Here is an 8,504-nt window from a genome sequence, read left to right as displayed (position 1 = left end):
CTTCCATCAACTTTAGTTCAGAACAGTAACATGTATCTGAAATACATGAAACCAAAACACAAGCTGTAGATATTTTGGGGGAAAAAAAAAATATATATTTTTTACCAGTTTTATCAACTTCATATTCTTTATGTACAATACACCATTTTTTGTAGCAACTTGGCTTATAATAAATTTGCATCTCAGGGTTACCTTTTATCATTTTATGTGTTTACTACAGTTATACCATGTTCTTAAGGGTTTACTACACTTCCATGTGTAGTATTTTTTCATCGTTAGAGTTGCTTTTAAACCAAAACCGTGTATATTTGAATGTTATAGCAATAACCAGAGCAAAGTAATCAATTACACCAGGAGCAGGGGAAGTTTAGATAATCTGAATGCTGGATTTGTTATGAGAAAAGATTAAACATGTTAACTTTTTACACTTGTGTACTATACAGTGTTACTATAAAACACCTGTCTGTTCGATTGCATGATATGTTTCAGCTACCTTTCTGAGCTTCTGGTGGAACCTTGTCAGCATTGTGCTTTCTACCTTCTATTTTGACTTGTGGTGTGATTCTGCAGCTGTCTCCCCAGGAGGGGTTCTCTATTGTTACAGAGACATGTGGGGACACAAGTGACAGCTGAGCCACCAACTAATGTATTCAGACTTCTGAAGTCAGTTTCACAAACAATTTCTAGGTAGCTGCCTCCTACATCTACTGTAGATTAAATCTCAAGAAAATGTTTATCTTTTGATCATTTTTGAACAGTTAAAATATACTGCTGTCTTTAAATATCGCACTGTAATACTGACTGGAAGGATAAGCCACAGCTGAAGTTTTAGAGCATTTTACAGCTCATCCATGTTTTTTAGGGTAACTGTGGAAACTCTAGAAGGCAGGTGCAATCAAGGAGGTTCCCTGGTGCTGTAAAATACTCTAAAAATCTGGCTGTGGCTTATCCCAGTGGGTTAGAGGGTGCTTTGTGAAACAGGTCTCTGGTTTCTCAATGAAATGTCCTAGATTACATAATAAAACCACCTCTGTTGCTTACATCTATCTTTTTAATTTGTAGTTTTTGTAATGTTTACATAGCATTAAATACACAGGTAGAGATTCACTGTCTCATAATCCGGTGTATGAGTCATGGACAGCAAATTGAACATTTTTTAGCATTGTGAGTTTGATATTACAGGCATGCAGAAACCAGGCTCCATACCCCATTTCCAACTTCGATAGGTCACCAGTATACTATTTCAGAGTTACCTTCAATGGCCCAAGCACCGACTGATGGACACACACACATGCAAACACAAGGCAGTAAAAACATCCATGGTGCCGCTCTTCATCTGGCAGCTGATTAGTCTTGGAAAGACACACAGCTATCAGCAGTTTGCTTTGGATTGTTTCACAGTCTAGTAATACTGTAGTTAAGTAACTTTGGCAATTTAAGGGAAATTATACTACTGTCTGTCTGCCTGTTTTGATGAAGATCCAGTGGGATTCGCAGAATACAGAATACTCATGAACCATTAAACACAAAATAGTGCTAAATTTAGAAATACTAAAATAAACAAAATAAATTCAATGAACATTGGATACACTGAGAAAGATTTTTTTTTTAAATTTCTCTTTATTTAGTGTGCCAAATTATTTTACCCTCGATTTTCTCCCAAATTTGGAAGGTCTAATCATTTTTTCTCCTCACCGCATCAATTCCTCAGTCATGGTCATCCTGCAATCCCTCGACTGAGACAGCTTCCGCTTTTACACCCAGTAACTCCAGAGCAGTGTCAGCGAGCTACTGACCCCTGGAGGAAAAGGGATGCCCTGCAGGTGTCTGCTTTTGAGCTCACTGGACTCTTGGTCAGCAGGGTTCGCTGTAGCGAGACCAGAAGAAACAGTCCTATGACTCACTCTGCACACTGCGTGACTGTGCGCTTTCACCAGGTGACCTACATTGAAAAAGATTTGTAGCCGAAACAGTTTTTTTTATTGTTTTTTGTTTTTTTTTAAATAGAGTATCATGGTTTCTTTTTTTTAAGATAACAGCAATTAGTAACGGTGACACTGAAAGTAAAATGCATGTAAACTTAGATTTCTGTCCTGTCAGCAGGATATTAATGAAAACAGTTGCTGTAGAAAACAAGGGAAGCCGCAGACAACAGCAAATCTTCACAATGAATACGTTATGCTTAGCAAAATTAAAATGTCTTTGTGTCCTTTTATTACTGTGATTAAAATTATCCTTTCGTTTCCTTCAGTCCCAGATTATTCTTTGACCCATATATACCACCAATAAAGGCTGCTCTTGGGCCCTGGCTGCTCTCTGGCTTTTTATTTTTAAGCTTGTTATTGTTCTGCACTGTGAGATAACACTTCACAGATAACAGCTCATTTATAAGGTGACTCATGTAGTAACACAATTAAGAAAACTCAAACCAAAGTCTAGAGATAATAGGAGTAGCATTTCAAGTGTCATTAAAAACAAAGTACAATTTGTGTTGTTGCTTTGTCAAAGTGACATGGATTTTTTTCAGGTCCAAGTTCATTCTCGGGTGGTCTTTATTTAAAAACATTTGGGCCTCAAACCTGGCATCAACAGATGTTTACAAGTCCAAACCTGGAGCTGAAAAAATTGGAGCTAAATGATCAAACGTTCATTACCCCAAATTGGCTTGTTTTTTTCTTCTTTTTTATCAGTAAGGAAAATGCACCCAATAAAGTCTCTAAAACCAAAATACTCCATTTAACATTTAGTTGCAAGTAGGCTGAAGTTTTTTCTTATTCATTTTAGAATATTTTAGATTTAATTGCTTTGTATTTTTGTCTTGGAGCTGTGCAGTAGAGTTTGATCTTATTGGAGTTGAGCATTATGATGTGTTAGAACACATCAATCAACTTTGCAAGGTCTAAGAAGGAGAGTGTATGGAGTAATCTAAGTGGGAGAGAAATTCTGAGGATTCTTAATGCATTCAGGAGCACAATCAACTGCATTTAGGACATGACACTTTCTATGGAACACATGCAGCAGGCCCCACACTGTAAGTCTACATTGCACCAAAAAAAAAAGGAAAACCAACTTTGCCTCCCTGCAATCCCACATCCAGTGGATGGAACTGAATCCACCCCTCATCCTGGTCAAGCCCCATGGAATTCTGGTAAATGCCAAGCGTTCGCTGAGTTAATCCCCAGCTACGTATCTATAAAGACCCCACACATTTCAAGCTCTTTTCTGAAATGTAAGAGTCAACTTGACTGCTACTTTCCATTAAACATGTGCTTAGAGGTCTGCCTTCACTTCACAACTTGTAGAACTTAACTGTTGATAACAGCTTGACTTAAAATAAATAAATAAATAAATAAATACAAATCCCACCCACATGTGCACACAGCAAGCGAAATGTTTTTTAAATCTTATTTGCTAGATTCTTTACCATCGTGGATAAACAGGTTCCATCTTACATACAGTTGAAAAAAAAATAGATTTGTAGGATATTGGATATTCCTACAGAAACACTCTGACATATTTCAAACATGTCAGGGTCCCAGTCTGTTATCTATTATTATTAAATGTTTATTCTCTTAAATGAATTATAATCAAGGTTCAGGCAATGTTCATTTACAATATTGTGCCACTCACTATGCTGTAAGTTCACTTCATGTGTGTAATAGCACTCCACCTAACCTCTCATCCAGTTTGCTATGGAGCATAAAATGCAAATGTACCGCCCGAGTAGGGTCCTGTTATCTGTAACCCTAAAGATTGGTGCCACCTGAATTAAGGTTAGGAAAAAAAATGTCAGCAGGAAAACAATAAAGGAGCTGTGTGACAGAGAAAGAATAATTCTTGGTGATAAATCTCTCTCCCAACCTGCGAGGGCGCTGTGTAAAGGGAACAGAGTCCCCTTGACTGGATGGCCAGACAATTCATTCCCAGGGTTAGAAGGAAGTTGTTCATCTAGAAAGGGGGCGAAGCGACGATACACTAAATCATCGACCCAGAAGAGAAACGACGTGGCAACCATGGATTAGAGGAGCGGTTGCACTAGTTAACCAAGGGATCATGATTGAAGGGTACAAAAGGGGGCGTAGCAAAGTGATCTGTTCTTTTGTATGGTTAGAGCTGAACTGAAAGGAGACTGTGTATTGTAATAGTGAGTGTTTTGTTCTGTCGTGTCTAAAGAATTAATGTTTGTCATTATTAGATGGCTGAACACGATCTGAAGCTGTCGCCAAGGGCCAGCACACATCTGGACATCACTGCACTTGTTTCACAATAAACTGTATTAGCACCGCAAGCACTAAATCACTCACTGGGGACTTGTGTTTGTGTTTTATGTTATATGTGTGTGTGTGTTTAGGAAACGGGGCGGTTATTATTTCGGGACCAACCCGTGGATTACAACAGAGCAATACACACCGCTGTATTGTCTGTTCTCATTGTTATTGTTTACTGCTGTTTTGTCATCAGACTTTGGATTGTACAATGAAATATCATTTTACATGGATTGTCTGTCTGTTCATTGATCACTGCTGCATTTCTGCACCTGCACACTGTTAACCACATTGACACAAGCTGTTAGAATGTTATTAATAAGTAATAAGTTACAAATGGTATTTACAGTGTTTGCAATCATTCACAATGGTTCTGAGTTATGTTGCTTTAATATTAGGATTTTTTTCAACCCATTACCTCTGATCATCACTCGTAATATAATCCTTCATTTTTGATCATTTGGAATAGGAGTATGTTTTAAAATACAAAGAGCAGAGATCCATCACTATGGCTTTTAAGAGAGCAGAAAAAATGAAATTCCTCACAGGACAAGTTAATCAGCTGCTGGATGAGGTTTGGCAAACTGCCAATTATGACAATGTTTGTTAAGTTTAACCTAAAATGTGTCTCATTCAAAAGAGAGCAATCATAAAATACACAAAAGCAATTATCAAATAAAAAAAATGCAAGATTACTTTATATTACATTCAGGCACCAGTCCACCAGATAATGGGAAACAACATTGTAGGCTGACATATGCGGGAGGTGCTCTGGGCAAAAAGTGTTGCTTAATGAATGTAATATTGCCACTATCAGCCTTGAGGAAGGCTTCTTTCCTTATGAGCAGCAGTATGTAATATTTCCGAATGGATGGTGTCTTTCAGGTCAGCTAGTTTTTTCAACAGAAGCAATATGAAGTACTGTAGTCAGGTGATTTTTAAGTGCCATTAATTTATTGCATATTACATGAAACTGCACTTATACTGTAGCAGTAAATATTTTATTTTAACAGCAATCCTTTTAAAACCATGTCCCTATCTTGTCATGTTATAATAAAACATTAATGGCAATGTGGCAGGACGGCTGTATGAAGATGACATCCCCAGACCAGAAAGCTGATAGAGGCAGACAGGTACTACTTGCGGGTGAAAAGCGCTAGTGCGCGTATTTATTAAAGAAAAATAAAATAACAAGGTTGTACAAAAAAAAACTCTACTCACAGGGCAAAATAAAGGTTTGCACAAAAGCATCAACACTGCCACCAAGTAAACAAGTACTATGCTTCCTGCATATGTAGCAGTTGTTATTTTTCTTAAATCTTTTCTCCTCTACTCTCACTCAATCATGTAGGCAGGTAGGCAGGCAGGTAGGTAAGTACCTCCTTCCAAACACTCACCCGAAACAAAAGGATTTCTCTTTCCTTATATCCCATGTTTTTGGCAGGGATCAGAATTAACCCCATCCCTACCAACCACTAACAACACATAAACCAAACATATACATTTCAATTGAACAAATCATATTAAACACCCCAAAATAATTAATTTAACAGCAGGGTAATTTTGCCCTGCCACAGGCAACATCAGACCAGTGAGATACAGTGGAGGCAGAAGTCTTCCTGGGGATTCAAGAGAATATCATTTTCTACAGGACTGTGATGGAGAAACATAATTCTCTGTAGAGCTGCTGTTTTTCCATCTCTCTGTCAGAATGCCCTCACAAAGATGCATAAAATTGCCAAATTGATGCAATATGATACGAATTGTAATCATCACAAGGAAAATGCTAGTGTTTAATGGTATTGTGCTGAAATAACAGATTATAGTTCAGTCTAAATTTAAACATATTTGAGTCGAGATGACCAAGCATCACAATTATTAATTAAAAAAAGAAAAAAAAAAAACATTTGGGAAATTTTCCTTTATTCTTTTGAACTTTTGAACACACAGAATAGGGAGAGCACACAAGTTTTTGGTAATACAAAATTATATGTGTATGTGTGTGTGTGTGTGTGTGTGTGTGTGTGTGTGTGTGTGTGTGTGTGTGTGTGTGTGTGTGTGTGTGTGTGTGTGTGCAGTCCGCCAACTCCAAGAAAAATGTCAAGAGCAAATCTCCGACCTGTACTTGACCTTTGTTGACCTGACAAAGGCTTTTGACACTGTCAGCCGTGAGGGCCTCTGGAAGATCATGGCAAAGTAGGGGTGTCCAGACAAATTCATCACAGTGGTGCGTCAATTCCACAATGGCATGATGGCTACTGTGCAGGTCCATCTTGAGTCGTCCAACCAGTTCCCAGTCACGAACGGAGTTAAGCAAGGTTGTCTCTTAGCACCAACCTTCCTCATTATGATGTTCTCTGTTATGCTGCATGATGCATTCTGCAATGACAATACTGGGATTAGCCTAATTTACCAGTTTGACGGAGGACTGTTCAACCTGCTAAGGATGATGGACTGTTCATGACTTCCTGTTTGCAGACGATTGTGCACTAGCTGTACCAACCTGCTCCTGGAAAGCCGTACACGAAACCAACCATCCTTGTGAAGGATCAGAAGCTGTCTGTGGTGATCAATTTCACCTATCTTGGCAGCACCCTGTCCCGTGCTGTTCACATTGATGATGAAATCAACAAGAGATTGCCAAGGCAAGTGCAACCTTTGGCCGTCTACGTGATACAGTGTGAGATAGGAGAGCCATGCCAGAAAACTAAACTACTACCACTTGAACTGTCTAAGAAAGCTTCTGAGGATCCCGTTGCAGGACAAAATCCCTGACACAGTAGTCCTTAAACTAGCTGATATGCTGAGCATTCATTCATTACTTATGAAAGCACAACTCAGATGGGCTGGCCGTGTGACCAGGATGCCTGACTCTCGCCTCCCAAAGCAAATTTTCTACGGTGAACTGAAAGATGGGAAGCGAATGCAAGGTGGGCAAAAGAAACGCTTCAAGGAGACCCTGAAGACGTCCCTCAAGTCTTGGGAAAGTCTCACTCTAGAGCATCTCACCTAGTGTACCCTCATAAGGAATGGTGTAACCATCGCAGAAGTCATAAGGGTCAGCAATGTCATGTTGAAGCAGCGCAAGGCAAAAACCTACAACACTTCCTCTGGGAGCACTCCTACCAACATACCAATAGTGTTCCGGGCTCAGATTGGCCTCATTAGCCATCTGCGCACTCACCATATTCCTGAGACTTCTTAATGTAAATGTGTTATGGTTTTCATCGACTTATGATGGACAAACGGTGTGTGTGTGTGTGTGTGTGTGTGTGTGTTTGTGTGTGTGTGTGTGTTTAATACACCATGTTGAAACTGAATAGGTTTTGCCTTTATTGAACATTTATCTTAAATGAACATGAAAGAAAAAAGAAGCAAAATACACGTGTGTTATTTACATGATATTCCCTTAACAATCGCCTTAACATCGCAGTATAATGGTAGACGTTTGAAATCTTAAAATAGTACAACTATTCCATAAAATAATCCTGTATTGGTGGGAATGTCCATTTTTAGGTCTTCATGAATTAGTAACAATAAATACACAGATGAAGGTATTTATTAGACATTTATTCAGTTTAACTGTTCACTTCTTTATATTCAATACAAATAACTACACAACATGCTAGGTTATTACACAATTATTTTGTAATTTCCCACTATGTAATAACAGGAACAAATATGGGTACTGCATTACAAATCCAGAATGTTCCAATACCAATAAATGAAAATAATATGTCCATTTTGATGAATTAAATAAAGTTTATTTTGTGTGTAACTTTTCTAGAGTGATGTTGTTCTCTTTAACTGTAATCTAGAAGATTTTTTGAACACCAAACTTTATTTAATGTTCCTAAATCTCTCATGAATTAAAGCTTTGTAAATAGGGCTTGTGTTCTGCTAACAGGCAATGGTAACATGACCTTAAATACAGGTTAAACAATAAATACATTACTGCCAGATAACCATAACCCTATAAAGGTTTACCATAATAAAACCATAGCAATTTGTAATAAAGCATACTTATTGCAAAGCCAAGAGTGGTAAAACATATTAATACACAAGGCAAACTATGGTGAACAGTAAATGCATAGCATAGACATGGGAAAAGCAGAGGAAACTGCAAAATTACTATGCAGAAATACTGTGGTAAACTTTTATAAGGTAGCCATAAAGTGTCATGAGTGTCAACGCTCATCTGATATTTCACTCACTATGCAAAGCTGCAGGAGTACCTGT

Source organism: Polyodon spathula, chromosome 1 (genome assembly GCF_017654505.1).
Source record: "Polyodon spathula isolate WHYD16114869_AA chromosome 1, ASM1765450v1, whole genome shotgun sequence".
Classification (NCBI taxonomy): Eukaryota; Metazoa; Chordata; class Actinopteri; order Acipenseriformes; family Polyodontidae; genus Polyodon; species Polyodon spathula.
Note: the sequence above shows the minus strand (reverse complement) of the source record.